We start from the raw sequence: 19,274 nt of genomic DNA, 5'->3' as shown, positions 1-19,274 counted from the left end.
GGACAATACTACCTAAACTAATCTATTTATTTAGTGTTATACCAAACAAACTCCTAAGAAGCTATTTTACTGACTTAGAAAAAATAACAACAAAATTCATCTGGAAGAACAAAAGGTCAAGAATTTCAAGGGAATTATTGCTTTTCTTTATTTCCCAATACTGCCTCCTACCCCCTACAAATGGAGTCTTCCTTGATAGCAAGGAACAATTAAACTAAAATCATTGACACTTGTTGTAGCATAAGCTTCCTGTAATTCATAACTCTTGCCCAAGAGTAGAGAGGTATATTTTCTCCTGAGTCTTCAACACTGCAGTATTTGTCCCAGCCTCAGTCTGAGTTCTGATGCTTTTTGTTGTTTCTCTATTTCCCTGAAATATTTTTTTTCTTTTAGTAGTATTTATTTTCCCAAATATATGCAAAGATAGTTTTCAACATTCATCTTTCCAAAATTTTGTGTTCCAAATCTCTCTTCCTGTTTCTTCCATTCTCCCCTTCCCAAAACAGTAAGGAATCCAATAAAAGTTAAACATGTCTAATTCTTCCAAACATATTTCCATATTCCAACTTCTTTATAATGTTTCTTATGGTCAATACAGCTTCATTCAATTCTTCTGCCACCAGTTTCTGGAAATCCTTTGCTCCATAGGCTAATCTTCAAAGGATTCCAGCTTTAGGGTGGGAAGACAAAGATCATCTGGTGTGACTTGCTCATCTTACAAGGAACTGGGAAGAGAACTGGGGCTTAGACAAGTGAAATAACTTACCCAGGTGAGAGAGCTAGAACATGTCAGAACTAGGATTTGAAGCAAGGTTCTACACAGATCCTTCATTATAATGTGAAGGGTTGCTTCTACTTTTAAAAAATTATCTGAAAAAGTGTGGATAGAAGTAAAGAATAGGATACATTTTTAGGGAGCTAAAAGTTGAAGAATGGAGGTGCTTCCAGAGGGAAGGTAGAGCCCACTAGGACCTCCCAGGGGAGAGGAGATACATAAAGACACTGGGAGTACTACCATATCTTGGACAGGAAGAAGGAACAACCAAAGACATTTTTTCCCCTGAGTTTAAGAAACAGCAAATCATATGTGTTTGCACATTTTAGCTAGTACTTATACACTATCTTAATTACCACAAAGGGCAGCATTTGAGGAAAGTAAGATCTAAAGAGGATCTGACTCCCATTAATGTTGGCACTTTGGTAAATATTATTCCAGATTCCTGGTCTCCTATCAATACTGCCATTTCTCCAGTGTCCTGCATTGTTAAGTAAAGATAGCATCTTTTTTTTTTCTTTTTTTGGAAAGCCATAACTAAGTAGATTGAGAAGCTCTCCTTTCCCAGTCCAATTCTTACACTGCAGATCCAAAACAGCTTTCTTTTTGCTTTCCCAGCTATGTATCTTCAGCTAGTCCAGAGATCAGACTGGGCAAATGCTCCTAAGGGAGAGCCATAGAACCTCGATACCAAGCCTGGCATATAGTATGTCTTATCAACTTTTCCTTTCAAGAGCAATACCAGTTTATTTATTTTAATTTATTTTATTATAGTTTTTTATTTACAAAACATATGTTTGGGTAATTTTTCAACATTGACTCTTGTAAAACCTTCCTTCCCCTCTCTCCTCTCCTAGATAGCAGGTAGTCCAGTACATGTTAAATATGTTAAAATACATATTAAATCCAATATATGTATCCATACAATTATCTTGCACACAAGAAAAATCCAATCAAGAAGGAAAAAACAAAACAAAACAAAACACCTGAGAAAGAAAACAAAAATGTAAGCAAACAACAGAAAGAGAGGAAATCCTATGTTGTGGTCCACATTCAGTTCCCATAGTTCTCTCTCTGCGTGTAGATGGCTCTCTGCATTACTGATCAATTGGAACTGGTTTGAATCATCTTGTTGGAAAGAGCCACATCCATCAGAATTGATCATCATATAATATTGTCATGTATAATGATCTCCTGGTTCTGCTCATTTCACTTAGCATTAGTTCATGTCAGTCTCTCCAGGCCTCTTTGAAATCATCCTGCTAGTCATTTCTTTTCTTATAGAACAATAATATTCCATAACTTTCATTTACCATAACTTATTCAGCCATTAGCTAGCTGATGGGCGTCCACTCAGTTTCCAGTTTCTTGCCCCTATGAAAAGGGCTGACCCAAACATTTTTGCACATATGGGTTCCTTTCCTTCCTTTAAGATCTTTGGGACACAAGCCCAGTAGAAACACTGCTGGATCAAAGGGTATACACAGTTTGATAGCTCTTTGGGCATAGTTCCAAATGAGCAATACCAGTTTAAAGAAACACAAAAGAAAAAATGACACACACACACAAAAAAAAACCTGAGTAATTTAATAAAAATCATTCCATTTCTTCTCCCCACTTAGGTTTGGTTTCAAAATAGAAGAGCCAGACAACACCTCAAGGGGTCTTCCATGTCAACCACACGTCAGTCTGATGTCCGTCCTGGGTCAATGTCCCAGGAAAGCTCCACTTGCCGTGCAACTTCTAGGGCCTTGCCAGAGAACTATGGAACACAAAACTTACCACCGCTGCATGCACAGGAGCAAGGCTGGGCAAATAGACAGTTGCTTTCAACCCATCACCCACTGCCTTTTCAGGGTGCACAGGAGCCCTCATCTCAGCTGCATCAGCCTTACCTTCAAGAGTCACCAGTCCTACAGCCCTACCTCCCCCAAACCTCTACTTCCCAGAGACAGCAACTGGCCTCTTCTCTGTACCAGTCACCACAAATAAGTCAAAGACAGATACAGCCACTGCTGAACGGTGAAGAGCAACTAGATGGATTTCTGACTGTCAAGCAAGAACCTCTGGATGCTTTCCAGGAATATTTGGGTGCCCATCCGGGAAATCTGACTGTCCAGCAAGGAAATGTGGCTGCTTCCCAGGGACGTCTGGGCGCCCAGCAAGGAAACGTGGCTGCTTCCCAGGGACGTCTGGGCGCCCAGCAAGGAAACGTGGCGGCTTTCCAGGGACGTCTGGGTGCCCAGCAAGGAAACGTGGCGGCTTCCCAGGGACGTCTGGGTGCCCAGCAAGGAAACGTGGCGGCTTCCCAGGGACGTCTGGGTGCCCAGCAAGGAAACGTGGCGGCTTCCCAGGGACGTCTGGGTGCCCAGCAAGGAAACGTGGCGGCTTCCCAGGGACGTCTGGGTGCCCAGCAAGGAAACGTGGCGGCTTCCCAGGGACGTCTGGGTGCCCAGCAAGGAAACGTGGTGGCTTCCCAGGGACGTCTGGGTGCCCAGCAAGGAAACGTGGTGGCTTCCCAGGGACGTCTGGGTGCCCAGCAAGGAAACGTGGTGGCTTCCCAGGGACAGGTGGGTGCCCAGCAAGGACACTTGGTGGCTTCCCAGGGACGTCTGGGTGCCCAGCAAGGAAACGTGGCGGCTTCCCAGGGATATCTGGGTGCCCAGCAAGGACACCTGGCGGCTTCCCAGGGACAGGTGGGTGCCCAGCAAGGACACCTGGTGGCTTCCCAGGGACGTCTGGGTGCCCAGCAAAGATACCTGGTGGCTTCCCAGGGACAGCTGGGTACCCAGCAAGGATACCTGGCGGCTTCCCAGGGATGTCTGGGTGCCCAGCAAAGATACCTGGCGGCTTCCCAGGGACTTCTGGGTGCCCAGCAAGGACACCTGGTGGCTTCCCAGGGACATCTGGGTGTCCATCAAGGACACCTGGGTGCTTCTTCCCAGGGACATCTGGCTGCCCAGGAAGGACATCTGACTGCTTCCCAGGGACATCTGGGTGCCCAGCAAGGACATCTGACTGCTTCCCCAGGACGTCTGGGTGCCCAGCAAGGACATCTGACTGCTTCCAAGGGACGTCTGGGTGCCCAGCAAGGACATCTGACTGCTTCCCCGGGACGTCTGGGTGCCCAGCAAGGACATCTGACTGCTTCCCAGGGACGTCTGGGTGCCCAGCAAGGACATCTGACTGCTTCCCAGGGACGTCTGGGTGCCCAGCAAGGACATCTGACTGCTTCCCCGGGACGTCTGGGTGCCCAGCAAGGACATCTGACTGCTTCCCAGGGACATCTGGGTGCCCAGCAAGGACATTGGGATAATTTCCAAGGACATCAGGCTGTTTCTGAGGAATACACAGAACTACTCCTGGGAGATCTGCTTGATGTCTTGGAAGATGATATGACAGAGTTACAAGATCCTAGCCTTGTCTAGATACATATTGTTTGTGCTAATAGATGAATTTTCAGATAATTTTAAAATAGGTTTCCTTACCACCATATAAGAGTTACCACAATAAAATCCTTCATCTTTGTCAGCAATAATAGCTAAGTACTCACTCTGTGGAACTTAACAATTATGATCTCATGTGATTTCCACAACAGTCCTTGGAGGGAGGTGTTTGATTGTGTCCAGGACCAAGCTGAATAGTGGGACTGGTTTCGATATGTTTGGTGTTTTGGTTATTTGCTTTCTGTTCTGTAGGAACAGTGTTCATTTCAGGGTTAGTCTGGGACTTCAGCAAACAACCTCCCACCTTCACTCCAAGGTTTGACCTGCTTTTGAAAGAGAATTCTCCAGGAGCATCCATTTACCAACTAATACAATGAAAGAATGGTATCCATCTTTTAACTACCTGGGGCAAGGACTCAAATCATGATGTACTGGGAAAGAGATATAGAGAGAGAATATGAAGAAAGTAGATGTTAGAAATTTAAAAGCAACAGAAGAAAAGGTACAGAAAAGACCTCAGTATTTTGGCATGGACCATTCACCATGTCCAAGTTTACACTCTCCCCTGCCCCCTCATTCCCCTCCACAATATTGTTAAAAAAGCAAGGCTGGACAATTAGAATGCTCAAATTATCACCTTAGGATAATGGGGAGTGTTTTAAGACCTGTATATCTAGGCCTTTGTTAAAAGTCAATATAAGATAAAAGAGGGGAAAAGGATCTGGATCTGGAAGAAAAAAATGACCTAATTGGTGGATGATTAAATTATGGTATATGAATGTAATGGATTACTATTATCCCATGAGAAATGATGAGCAGGCTGAATTTCAGAAAAGCCTGGAAAGACTTATAGGAACTGACACTGAATGAAGTGAGAAGAACCTGGAGAATATTTGTACAAAATAACTGTAAGATTATGCAATGATCAACTATGATAGAATTAGTTCTTCTCAATGCATTGATATGGGACAATTCCAATAGAGTTTGGATGGAAAATGCCATTTGCATCCAATGAGAATTATAGAGACTGGATGTGGTTGAAAGCATGGTATTTCCACCTTTGCTTTTTCTTTCACCCTTATAAAACATTGAGCTCCAAATTTTTCTCCCTTCCATCCCCCATCCACCTCCCCTAGACAGCTAGTAATCTAATATAGATTAAACATGTGCAATTCTTCCAAACATTTCCATATTTATCATACTACACAAGAAAAATCAGATCAAAAAAAAAAAGGGGGGGGGGAAGCAAGCAAACAACAAAAATAGGTGAAAATACCAGATTGTGATCTTCACTCAATCCCCATAGTCCTCTCTCTGGATGCAGATGATTTTATTATAAGTCTATTGGAATTGTCCTGAATCACTTCATTGTTGAAAAGATGAAATGTCCATCACATAATCTTTTTACTATGTGCCATGTTCTTTTGGTTCTACTCACTTCACTCAGCATCAATTTATGTAAGTCTCTTCAGGCCTTTCTGAAATTAGCCTGCTAATCATTTCTTATAGAACAATGATATTCCATTACATTCATATACCATAATTTTTTTTCAGCCATTCTGCAACTGATGGACATCCATTCACTTTCCAATTCCTTGCCACTACAAAAAGGGCTGCTGCAAACATTTTTGCACAGTAGGTCCTCCTTCCCTTTTTAATGATTTCTTTGGGATACAGACTAAGTAGACATACTTCTGGATCAAAAGGTATCCACATTATGATAGCCCTTTGGGCATAGTTACAAATTGCTCTCCAGAATGGTTGGATCAGTTCACAACTCCCAACAATGTATTAGTGTCCTAGTTTTCTCACATTCCCTCCAACGTTTATCATTATCTTTTTCTGTCAGCCAATCTGAGAGATGTGTAGTGGTACCTCAGAGTTATCTTAATTTGCATTTCCCTAATCAATAGTGATTTAGAGTATTTCTTCATCTGAAAATTGATTATATCCTTTGGCCATTTATCAGTTGGAGAATGGCTTATATTGTTATAAATTCGAATCAGTTATATATTTTAGAAATGAAATCTTTACCAGAGCCCTTGGATGTAAAATTCAGCCCCTCCTAGTTTTGTTTCCCTTTTAATTTTGGCTATTTTGTTTGTACAAAACTTTTAAATTTAATATAATAAAAATTGTCCATTTTACATTTCATAATGTTCTCTAGTTCTTCTTTGACCATAACTTCCTTCCTTCTTCATAGATCTGAGAGATAGAGTATCCCTTGTTCTCCTAATTGGCTTTATGTGTAAATTATGAACCCATTTTGTCTTATCTTGATATAGGGTATTAGGTGTTGGTCAGTGTCTATTTTCTGCCATACTTTTTCCCAATTTTCCCAGCAATAGTGAATTCTTATCCCAGAAACTGGAGTTTTGGGGTTTATCTAACACTAGATTACTATAGTCATTGACTATTATGTCTTGTAAAGCTAACCTATTCCAATGATCTATTACTCTATCTTAGTACTAAATGGTTTTAATGACTGCTGCTTTATAATATAGTTTTTTTTTTATTAAAACTTCTTATTTACAAAACATGTTCATGAGTGATTTTTCAACATTTACCCTTCTGTTCCAAATTATCCCCTCTTTTCCCCCACTCCCTCCCTTAGATGGCAGGTATTCTAATACATGTTAAATTATAGTTTTAAACCTGGTACAGTTAGGTTCCCTTCATTTGCATTTTAAATATTAATTCCCTTAAAATTCTTGATCTTTTGGGACTTAAATTAAAAAAAACATATTAAAACATTTATATGTATGTATATATATATATATATATATATATGTATATGTATAAAATTAGAAAATATTTCATGAAATAAAAGCACCTTTTTAAATAAAATTTTTTTTGTTTTCCAAACATATACATGGATAATTTTTCAACATTAACCCTTGTAAAACCTTGTGTTCCAATTTTCCCCTTCTTATCCTCACTTTCTCCCCTAGTCCAATATGTTAAACATGTTAAAACATATGTTCAATCCAATATATGGATATATATTTATACAATTATCTTCTACATAAGAAAAATCAGATCAAAAAGGAAAAAAATTAGCAAGAAAATAAAATGCAAGCAAGTCACAAAGAGTGAAAATGCTAAATTATGAATCATATTCATTCCTCACAGTCCTCTCTCTGGGTGTAGATGGCTTTCTTCATCATGAGATCATTGGAACTGTCCTGAATCATCTCATTGTTGACAAGAGCCATGTCCATCAGAACTGATCATCATACAATATTGTTGTCATGTACAGTGATCTCCTGGTTTTGTTCGTATCACTTAGCATCAGTTCATGTAAGTCTCTCCAGACTTCTCTGAAGTCATTCTGCTGATCATTTCTTATAGGATAATAATATTCCATAACATTCATATACCATAATTTATTCAGCCATTCTCCAACTGATGGAGTTGTTTCCAGTTTCTTGCCACTACAAAAAGGGCTGCCACAAACATTTTTGCACATATGGGATCCTTTCCCTCCTTTATGATTTCTTTGTGATACAGGCCCAGTAGAGACATTGCTGGATCAAAAGGTATGCACAGTTTGATAGCCCCTTTGGAAATAGTTCCAAATTGCTCTCCAGAATGGCTGGATCCATTCACAGTTCCACCAGCACTGTATCAGTGTCCCAGCTTTCCCACATCCCCGTCCTACATTCATCATTATCTTTTCCTGTTATCTTAGCCAATCTGAGAGATGTGCAGTGATATCTCAGGGTTATCTTAATTTGCATTTCTCTGAACAATAGTGATTTAGAGTACCTTTTTATATGACTATAAATAGTTTCAATTTCTTCATCTAAAAATTGTTGTTCATATCCTTTGGCCATCTATCAATTTGGAGAATGACTTGAGTTTTTATGAATTTGAGTCAATTCTCTATATATTAGGAATGAGGCCTAATAAAAATATCTTTAAAGAAAACAAAGATTCTATTTCATTCAGTGGGAAAAGTAAATGGGATCCATATAAAATGTGGCATCTTCTCTAGTCACCAGAAAATAGTCTGGACCTGGGAGTATGCACCAGTAACCAAAGCATTGTTAAAGCAAGTCTGTAAAAGAGGAAAGACATCGGGGCAGCTGGATCGGGAGTGTCCGTGGTTTAGGTGATGGGCCTTCTCCTGATTTGAAGAGCAGTTAGCTTTCCTTATGGCCCATAAAAGCAAAGTAAACTGCATATATTTCAGGACTATCATTTATCTCTGTTTTGACTTTTCTTGAATCTGCAGGACTTAACACTATGACACAAGAGGTTTCTAAGAAAGAGTAGCTGAAGTTGATAATAGGTACAAATTATTTTGCAGGAGGATGAATAGCTCCTCTTTAAAAATCATGGATTATGAACCAGCACACCCCACATTGGATTATGGATTATGGTATCTGAAGAGGTAGACAAAACTGACTTCCTGGCAGTTCTTTGTGAACAGGAACTATCATAAGAAGAAAGGGGCCTGGGACCAGACCCCAAGCAATATATATCTGGACCAGACAGGGGACCCTATGTCAAACAATGTGCAGGAGCAGATATTAAAAGCCCCAATTCAGGAAGCAAAGCTGAAAAGGAGAATAAACACAAGGCAAAAGCACCTATCTTGTATCTCCAGCATTTAGCATGGTGCTTGTTACATAGTAAACATTTTAAAGGTACTTGTGAACCAACTATTATGTAACTGTGCTATGTTGGGGGGAATGAAGAAGGAGGATGCAATGAGAAAGACAAATTCTCCTTCTTGTATTTTTTTTTAATATACAGTTTGCAGTTATTACTTTAGAAGTTCTGATTTCTGCTCTATCCTTTCTCCTGTCCCTGCCTCAAGCAGAATGAAATCTCCTAGTGGGCAGAGTATAATTGTTTTCTTAGCACAAAAAGTTTCTTTGCACTTGGTAGCTGAATGGGGAAAAAAAAAAAAAAGAATGTAAACTTACAAGTTGCTTATATTTTGCTGAGGTTTACACCAACTATGTGCTAGGCAGTGTACTAAGCAATTTCTATTATCCCATTTGATCCTTATCATAACCCTTTGGAAAGAGTTGCTATTATTGCCTTCATTTTACCATTCAGGAAACTGAGCCAAAGAGGTTAAGTGACTTGCCCAGGATCACACAGCCAGTAAATGTCTAAAGCTGAATTTGAACTCAGGTCTTCCTGACTCTAGGCCCAGTACTCCATCTCTTGAGGAAAATAAACATGTTATATCATTGAATAATCACTTTTACTCTATACTGCATCCTAGTCTATGTTTTGAAAACTCCATTTCTCAGCTTAGCTCAAAAGGACATCTCTCCCAGTCTAAACTAACAGCATGAGTGAGGAATCTGATCACTTTATCACCCCTTTAAAGTGGGACCCTTACTGCTATTTCCTTGTAAAAAGAAGAACCAGCTTGGGAAGGGTCCATCCCCAGGAGATGGTTCTCTGGTCTTGCCTTTTTTTCACCAAAGATAGGAGTAATTTGATCTCCAAGGGAAAGGTTAAGGGGAGAGGTCATTCCTGTTAGGGGGTGATTATTAGTGATACCTGTGTCTTGTAAAGCAACTGGCATTCCTTTAATTGTCAGAAAGACAGGTTATCAGCCACACCTGAAGGCCAACTTACTTTCTTCGGCTGCAGCTGACCTAAAGGATTTTTTACTATATAATCTCTACCCCTATTCAGCTCTCAATAAATATTATTTCAGACCCGGGTGTTTGTTGGCCTAACTGAAGGCAATTTTAGTTAACAGTTATGTTACTTGGAAAAATTACCTCAGTTCACCTTAATTCTATTGTTACTGGCCACACCATTGACACATTAAAGGAGAGTGTCTTGCCATCTTATGGGCATCAGTTAAGGGTCTTCAACTGATTGAAGCCTTATCATTTGCAACTTAAGATTTTTTCATTTTATTATTTTTTGGGGGGACCAGTTCTCATCATTCAGTTTTTAGCCTTGAAAAATAATGTCTCAGAATTGTAACTATAAAAAGATTGACTTGGGGATTTATTGATCTATGGTACTCCCAGATGAAAAAGTTCCTTCTCCCACAGGTGAGTACCTTCCCTTCAATTTGTAGTTTTTATTTCTTATAATCTCTCTGTTACCAGGCTTACTTTTGTCATTATTTAGGTAAAAATCAACTGTATTCACCTAGTCCAGTAAAAAATATATGTAAAACTCATGAGCTCCACATAAAGATGGTGAAGTTTGTGACTTACTGGGTTGAAGTTGATGCAAGTCAAAGTTAACAGGGAGTTTTCCTGAAGACTTTGATACAAAACTCTACCTTTCTCTGCCATTATATTGGTTATTAACACAAATAGAAGGCAACAGACTTTTAGTATGTATGTATGTGCAGACATATTTTTCATAATATATTTATTTGTATATTTTCCAATTACATTGAGATGGTTTTCAATATTCATTTTTGCAAGAGTTTGAGTTCCAAATTGGTTTTTCTTTTTCCCTCCTTCTCTTATCATCACCCTCCCCAAGCTAACTAGGATACATTCATTTTACATATTTCCTTATGAGTCACATTGGCAAAGAAAAATCAGAACAAAAGGGAAAAGACAGGAAAGATAAAACTAATTCCAAACAAAAAATGGTGAATATAGTATGTTTTGATCTACGTTCAGTCTCTACAGTTTTTTTTCTCTAGATGTGGATGGTATTTCCCATCCAAAGTTTGTTGGACTTGTCTTGGACCACTTTATTGCTGAGAAGAGTTAAGACTATCATAGTTATTCACCACATAATCTTGCTATTACTATATACAACATTTTCTTGGTTTTACAAGCATCAGTTTATGTAAGTCTTTCCAGGATTTTTCATCATTTATATGTTATAAAATAACAATATTCTATTACATTCATACATTAAAACTTATTCAGACATTGCCCAATTGATGGGCATCCACTCAATTTCCAATTCCTTACCACCACAAAAAGAGCTGCTACAAACATTTTTCATTTATGGGTTTTCCCCCCTCTCTTATGATCTCATTGGGATATAGAGCCAGTAGTGGCACTGCTGGCTAGCTCAAAGGGGATGCACAATTTTAAAACTCTTTGGTCATATTTCAAATTGCTTTCCAGAGTGGTTGAATCATTTCACAGCTCCCCCTAATGTATTAGTGTTCCAGTTTTACCATTTATTAAAATCTTTTCCTGTCATTTTAACCAATATGATAGATGTGAGGTGGTGTATATATTACTTCATTATGTATTTTAAATGTATTTTTCCTTTCATTTGTTTGTAAGCTCCTATCCCAATAGAAAACAAGTTAACACTTCCCTATCCATGCATATTTGGGGCTTATTGATGATTGTTCTTGTTGTTCTTGCTTCAGAAAGAACTAATTCCTCTTAATCATAGTCCAAGATAGGCTTTATTGGATGAAAGGCAGGGAGTTAAATTGGCAAAATTCATGATTTGCATGATGTAAAAGAAATAAAAGGAGAAAAAAAAGTTACATTAATGGTCATTGCATATCAAGAGAAAACATAGTTTCATTGAAAGAGTAAAGTGTAATTATCCAAGATTTTAACTCCTAGAGCGAAACAGTCAAGAAAGTAAAAGAAGGCTGGGCTTTGGAGTCTTATCGGTTTGTAGGTGTTTGTGTAGTTTTAAGAGCTGTGAAAGCTCTATGAGGGATTATCTCCAGAAAATGAAAATAGGCATGGTTCTTGGTTTCTATTTCTGCCACATTGAAGGACAAAGAGTAGAAATATCTGAAATTGAAGCAGCTTTCAATGGGCCATCACTTCCTACCATCTGATTTCATTCATTTGCTGAAAGATGAATATAGCCCAGCTATCAGGGAAGAATAGGAAGATCCATTTTGTAAGATAGATGACTTCTCTCTAGGGTTGTTTGATCAATGTCCCTGTGAAGTTTCCAGGATTGTAGAGCAATTATGCTTTCATTCCTCATGGTAGGGCATGATTTATAGGTTAGTTTTAGATGGTAGTTGTTTTTTGAAGGGGAGGGAAGGTATGGTTGGGTAGGAAGTCTTTATTTTCTAGTTGGAATTTCCTCCAGCTTCTGTTTTAAGAGAGAACCTTTGTTGGGGATGGGAGCAAAAGGAGATGTAACTAACTTCATGAGCCAAGTTCCCTATTATTTATTACGAAATAATCCATTGAGATTCATCATAGACTGGAATCTCTCGGAAGATAAATATTGTTGGACATATAGGTTCTTTCCTTCCTTGTTGGGGGCCGCTGAGTGACCCAATGGCTAGAGCTCTGTACTCCTAAGTCCTTTCCTTCTTTGATTTCTTTGGGACATAGGATTAGTAGTGGTAATGCTGGGTCATAGAGAAAGCACAGTTTAGTGATTTGGAGCCATAGTTTCATCTTGTTTTCTAGATTCACTGGAGTCTCTCTCAACTCTCCCAACAATGTATTACTGTTCCTGTTTGCCAGCACATACTCCAACATTTATTTTATTTTTCTATCCTTGCACATGTGTATGTGCTTGCAGGTCCAAGCTAGAAGCTTAGAGTTGCTTTAGTTTGCACTTTTAAAAAAAAATTAGTGATTTAGTAAGTTTTTTATACTAACCCTAATAGACCCTAGGTTATAGATGTGAAACTACTCTTGGAAAAATTGTTAAATGGGATACTAGGTTGGCTGAGGGAGAAGCTCAGACTGCCATCTAGTGGATCTGGATCTTTTTAACATGAATTTGACCTTTGCTTTTGGACTACCATAGCACTATCCACATTTAGAGCTGCTTTTGCTCCTACAAACAATTTCATGTCAGATTCTCAAAAATCCAACATTTCTAGCCTCTTCTTTTTGTTTCAGATGCAGCAGCTTCCTTTCATGTCCACAAAACCAATAAGATCGATTGCATCATGCTTTCCTCTTGGAATAAATTTGTGGGTTCCATAGCAGTGAGATGTTCTTAGAAGAATGTAAAGTAATTAAAAAAATTTTTTGTTTGTTTCTTTTAATGTAGGTTTCTTGAAGTCAGAGACTATTACAGACTTGTCTTTATATTCCTGGCCATTCATGCCTCATCTATCTCAGGAAAAACTTTCAAAACTTTTCAAAAACTTTCTTTATTCTGTTGGAAGAGGGAAACTATACACATACGTCTGGATCTCCTTTAAGAAAAGACACGGTTTAATGTTGCCAAACCTTGATACATAAAAAAAATGGCTACAAAGTAAGCTATGGCCTTGAAAATAAGGGGGTACAGCAACAATGAATCAAATTTAATAGTAAAAGAGAGGAGTAAAAAGGGGTGTTCTTAACATGGGCATCTTGATAAGTATTAGCTTGTTATCAAGTTTATTTATGTTTTTTTGGCCAATGTGGAATTTTCTTCTAGCAAACTGTTGTTGGGTGGGGGTGGGGAGGGTGGGTTTACAACTGAAATCCAAGTTAACACCTAATTTTTCTGAGTACATAGATAAGAGACCCCACCCTTTCCCCACCAGCCTTGGTTTTAGCCCACCTAGCAACGCTTTCTACTCATTCCTATATAAATGCCTTCACAGAGCATTTGAGAAAATAAGAGGTAAGGCTTTTGGCTTCCATGGATTAGGACTTGAAGGGACAGTATAAATATTTGAAGCCTCAGTGCCATTACTTTCTACCATTTGGATCTTCTAATTTTTTCACCTTCCAAGCATGATGACGGATAATTCACCATCACCACCAAATGAGAAGCAGCAAGATTCTTCTAGTAAGTGACATTGCTCTTTGCTCTTAAAACTTGGCTGTTCAGTTCCTTTTCTCTGGGGATGGTGGGAAAGTTTCTATGTGGTATTTCTATGGTTTGAAAGAATTTAAACTTTATTCCTTCAGTTAAGAGGATAGATTCTGGGTTAGTTTTAAAAGATCTTATTAGTTCAAATTTCCCCTCAGTTTCTGCTCCAATACACAGTGCCATGTCTTAGGTCTTAGGGGGGAAAAAAGTCATTGAAGTTATATGGATGAGCTAAGTCTCTTACTAGAAGTATTGAAACCCTGTAAAGTTAATTGTGAAACTTTATGTTGAGATTAAGTTTAGAAAAGAAACAGATGGGGAGATTTTTGGAGGAGGGCCTTTCTATACTTAAGATTGAGCTCATTGTCTTGCAGTTGATAATAAACCGAATTGTTGAATGAGCATAAGTGATGCTTGAAATATGTTTTTAAAAAGATTGTGAAAGCATTCTTTATTGACAAGAAACTAAACCTGGATAGTTTTCTTTTCTTGGTGTCTTGAAAGGGTTATATCCTGTTACTTCAGTTCAGTGGAATATTTTAGGGCAGTCTTATGAGACGGTTTTTGAGGGGGAAAAAAGGCAGAATGGCTTAGTGGATACAGAGCTGGTTTCAGATCTAGAAATAACTGAATAATTAAATGTTGTGACCCGCGTTAGTACAATCTCAAAAACCAACTAGGTGACTCCTTGGATTTGGGAGTCAGGAAGACCTGAAATCCTACGCTATCTCTTACACTTAACAAAGTGTTTTGTAAATCTTAAGTTAATTATATCAATACCTACATCAATGTAGTCACAGGTATATGACTGTATGTGTGTTTGTACTTTTAATAATGGAGTGGGTTGTTAAAGAGAAATTTCAAAGTAATCCTTAAATAATTTAAAGACACCAAAGTGTATTTATCTGTATTCCACATTAACCTAACATGATGAAGTGGGGATTTAATAAATGTGGGATATAGAAGTTAGTTCAAGTTTGAGGCAAGCCAGGCATCACTAAGAAAAGATCTGCTCTTGGAATCCTGAGACCTGAGTTCCAGTTCTGCCTTTGATGTATCCTGGTTGTCCAATACTGAGCAAGTTTGTGAATCTCACAATTCTAGAGAAAGTCTCCTGGGAGAATTTTGGGGTTTTTTTTGTTTTTTGTTTTTTTTCTGAGGCTGGGGTTAAGTGAGTTGCCCAGGGACACACAGCTAGGAAGTGTTAAGTGTCTGAGACCAAATTTGAACTCAGGTCCTCCTGAATTCAGGGCTGGTGCTCTATCCACTTCGCCACCTAGCTGCCCCCTGATTGTTGTTTTATAGCTGAACTTGTGATTTACACCAGTTGAGAGATTAAGAATAGGAGGCAAGTAGAGGAACAGAACCTCCATCTTGATACCTCCAGGCATTTGCACCAGGCTTCTCAATGCTGCAATCTCTTTTCTTTCACCTCTACCCTGAGGCTAAGTTCCTGGAGTGACACAGATAAATACATCTCATGTTCTTTAAACTATATATCTAAGAGCTATTCAGTTCTATAAGTATCATGGCCCTTTTCTGTACAAGGTACTTTGAGGTAACCTTTAAACTCAGACAAAGTGTCCCTCCCTTCTCTGGAAAGGCAATGTAAAAGTCAGACATATATTTAGATAGAAAAGATCTAAGAATCACTTGAGTGAACACCTTGTTTAATCAAGAAAGAAACTGATCCTTGGAAAGGAGAAACCCTCCTTCCCTCCCCCCCCCCCAAGTAGGAAGTAAGATAGACTCATCTGCATCTGATCGCCTTTGATTCCAGAACCAAGTTGTTCTTCCTATGAGTCCACACTCCAAGCACATAGAAGTCAATATAAAGTATGTCAAGCTGTAGACAATATTAAGGGGTGTAAGAATGCAACAGTATAGCAAGAAAGGCTTTGGGGAAGAGATGTGGTCTCAGAGCTGTCCTTGGAAAGTAGCCAGAGGGTCTAGGAAATGGATGGAAACAGAAGAGGAAAGCTTGTGTGAGGGCAAGGAGACAGGAGGTATAACATGTAGAAAGAACCTCAATCTGAAATGGGACCATTGATCTGGAACAGGAACCGACCTTAAGGTATATCCCAGCCAATCCCATTTTTAGAAATTTTAGAAATGAGAGGACCTATGCTAGAACTAATAAGTGATACAATATGGCATAAATAAGACAAAACTGAAGGAGAGGGGAAATGAGAATTGGGGAAGAGAAGGTCATTACCAATAGTCATCCTGGAGAAGGTAGAAAGGAGGGGAAAATGATAACTGCCAAAAGGTGAGGGAGGGAATTCCAGACACAGAATGCCTGAGCAAAGTCAAAGGGAAAAGAGGGGGAGGAGTAAGGGCAAGGGTAGAAAGAGGGAAGAATCAGATTGGCTGCTCAATCTGAATGAAGAAAGTAAGAGAAAGCTGGATAGGTATTTGGCTCCAAATTATTTAGAGTCTTGAACAGCAGATTAAAGAATTTGACCCCAAAAAAGGGTGGGGAGAAAAGGATGATCTCTTTAAATTCTACTTTGCCAGTGTCAACCTGGGTGTGTTGTGTAGTTGTAGAGCCAGGTTTTCTATTAAGGAGTATATACTGCAATAGGAAAGCCAGAAGTAATGAAAAACTGAATTGGCCTAGAAGGAAAGGGAATAGAAAAGCAGGAACAGAGACAAAAGAGGCTGTAGTGATCTGAAAATAGACTTTCTGGAATGCTCAACATGAAGGGAGAAGAGGAGGAAGAAAGGTTGGGAGAAATCATGTTAGGGAAGCCAAGTGACAGAGGATTAGAAAAAGCCCAGTTTTATACACTGCTCCAGAAAAGCTGATCTAACAAAGTCTCCAAGTCTTTTATACCAAATACTATCTAGTAATGGCAGGAAATGCTCCTCTTACTCTCTAAATCCTTTCTCCCCTTTTTCCCATAGCAAAACCTACTAGCTCAACAAGAAGAAAAAGAACAGTATTCACAAAAGAGCAACTCGATATTCTTATTGAGTTTTTTGAAAAAAGGCCCTATCCTGGCATAACTGAAAGAGAAGAACTTGCCCAGAAGGTTAAAACAGAGGAGTCAAGAATACAGGTGAGTAGAGCTGATGCTTCCATGTAACATGGTACTTCTATGTGTAGTTTAAAGCTATGCTATAGATAGCAAGAAGACATCCTACATTGCCACTCCTTTCCACACACTAAGTCAATAGGTTAATATCCATTTGGGACCTTCAATAGGTCTTTTTGCAATTTGTCATTGTGAAATGGAGGCAACCCTTAATTTCCTTTTTATTTCTTTTCTTTAAGGAATTATAGTAGGTAATGAGGAAACCAAATTACCACTCTTTGCAGATGATAGGATGGTATACTTAGAGAAAACTAAAAATCTATTAGAAATAATCCACAACTTTAGCAAAGTTGCAAGATACAAAATAAATCCACATAAATTCTCAGCATTTTTATACATTACCAACACAATCCAATAGCAAGAGATACAAAGAGAAATTCCATTTAAAGTAACTGTTGATAATATAAACTATTTGTGAATCTATCTGCCAAGGGAAAGTCAAGAACTATATAAGCAAAACTACAAAATACTTTCCACACAAATAAAGTCAGATCTAAGCAATTAGAAAAACATCAAGTGCTCTTGGATAGGTTGAGCAAATATAATAAAGAGGACAATACTACCTAAACTAATCTATTTATTTAGTGTTATACCAAACAAACTCCTAAGAAGCTATTTTACTGACTTAGAAAAAATAACAACAAAATTCATCTGGAAGAACAAAAGGTCAAGAATTTCAAGGGAATTATTGCTTTTCTTTATTTCCCAATACTGCCTCCTACCCCCTACAAATGGAGTCTTCCTTGATAGCAAGGAACAATTAAACTAAAATCATTGACACTTGTTGTAGCATAAGCTTCCTGTAATTCATAACTCTTGCCCAAGAGTAGAGAGGTATATTTTCTCCTGAGTCTTCAACACTGCAGTATTTGTCCCAGCCTCAGTCTGAGTTCTGATGCTTTTTGTTGTTTCTCTATTTCCCTGAAATATTTTTTTTCTTTTAATAGTATTTATTTTCCCAAATATATGCAAAGATAGTTTTCAACATTCATCTTTCCAAAATTTTGTGTTCCAAATCTCTCTTCCTGTTTCTTCCATTCTCCCCTTCCCAAAACAGTAAGGAATCCAATAGAAGTTAAACATGTCTAATTCTTCCAAACATATTTCCATATTCCAACTTCTTTATAATGTTTCTTATGGTCAATACAGCTTCATTCAATTCTTCTGCCACCAGTTTCTGGAAATCCTTTGCTCCATAGGCTAATCTTCAAAGGATTCCAGCTTTAGGGTGGGAAGACAAAGATCATCTGGTGTGACTTGCTCATCTTACAAGGAACTGGGAAGAGAACTGGGGCTTAGACAAGTGAAATAACTTACCCAGGTGAGAGAGCTAGAACATGTCAGAACTAGGATTTGAAGCAAGGTTCTACACAGATCCTTCATTATAATGTGAAGGGTTGCTTCTACTTTTAAAAAATTATCTGAAAAAGTGTGGATAGAAGTAAAGAATAGGATACATTTTTAGGGAGCTAAAAGTTGAAGAATGGAGGTGCTTCCAGAGGGAAGGTAGAGCCCACTAGGACCTCCCAGGGGAGAGGAGATACATAAAGACACTGGGAGTACTACCATATCTTGGACAGGAAGAAGGAACAACCAAAGACATTTTTTCCCCTGAGTTTAAGAAACAGCAAATCATATGTGTTTGCACATTTTAGCTAGTACTTATACACTATCTTAATTACCACAAAGGGCAGCATTTGAGGAAAGTAAGATCTAAAGAGGATCTGACTCCCATTAATGTTGGCACTTTGGTAAATATTATTCCAGATTCCTGGTCTCCTATCAATACTGCCATTTCTCCAGTGTCCTGCATTGTTAAGTAAAGATAGCATCTTTTTTTTTTCTTTTTTTGGAAAGCCATAACTAAGTAGATTGAGAAGCTCTCCTTTCCCAGTCCAATTCTTACACTGCAGATCCAAAACAGCTTTCTTTTTGCTTTCCCAGCTATGTATCTTCAGCTAGTCCAGAGATCAGACTGGGCAAATGCTCCTAAGGGAGAGCCATAGAACCTCGATACCAAGCCTGGCATATAGTATGTCTTATCAACTTTTCCTTTCAAGAGCAATACCAGTTTATTTATTTTAATTTATTTTATTATAGTTTTTTATTTACAAAACATATGTTTGGGTAATTTTTCAACATTGACTCTTGTAAAACCTTCCTTCCCCTCTCTCCTCTCCTAGATGGCAGGTAATCCAATACATGTTAAATATGTTAAAATACATATTAAATCCAATATATGTATCC

Source organism: Sminthopsis crassicaudata, chromosome 2 (genome assembly GCF_048593235.1).
Source record: "Sminthopsis crassicaudata isolate SCR6 chromosome 2, ASM4859323v1, whole genome shotgun sequence".
In the NCBI taxonomy this organism is placed as follows: domain Eukaryota; kingdom Metazoa; phylum Chordata; class Mammalia; order Dasyuromorphia; family Dasyuridae; genus Sminthopsis; species Sminthopsis crassicaudata.
Note: the sequence above shows the minus strand (reverse complement) of the source record.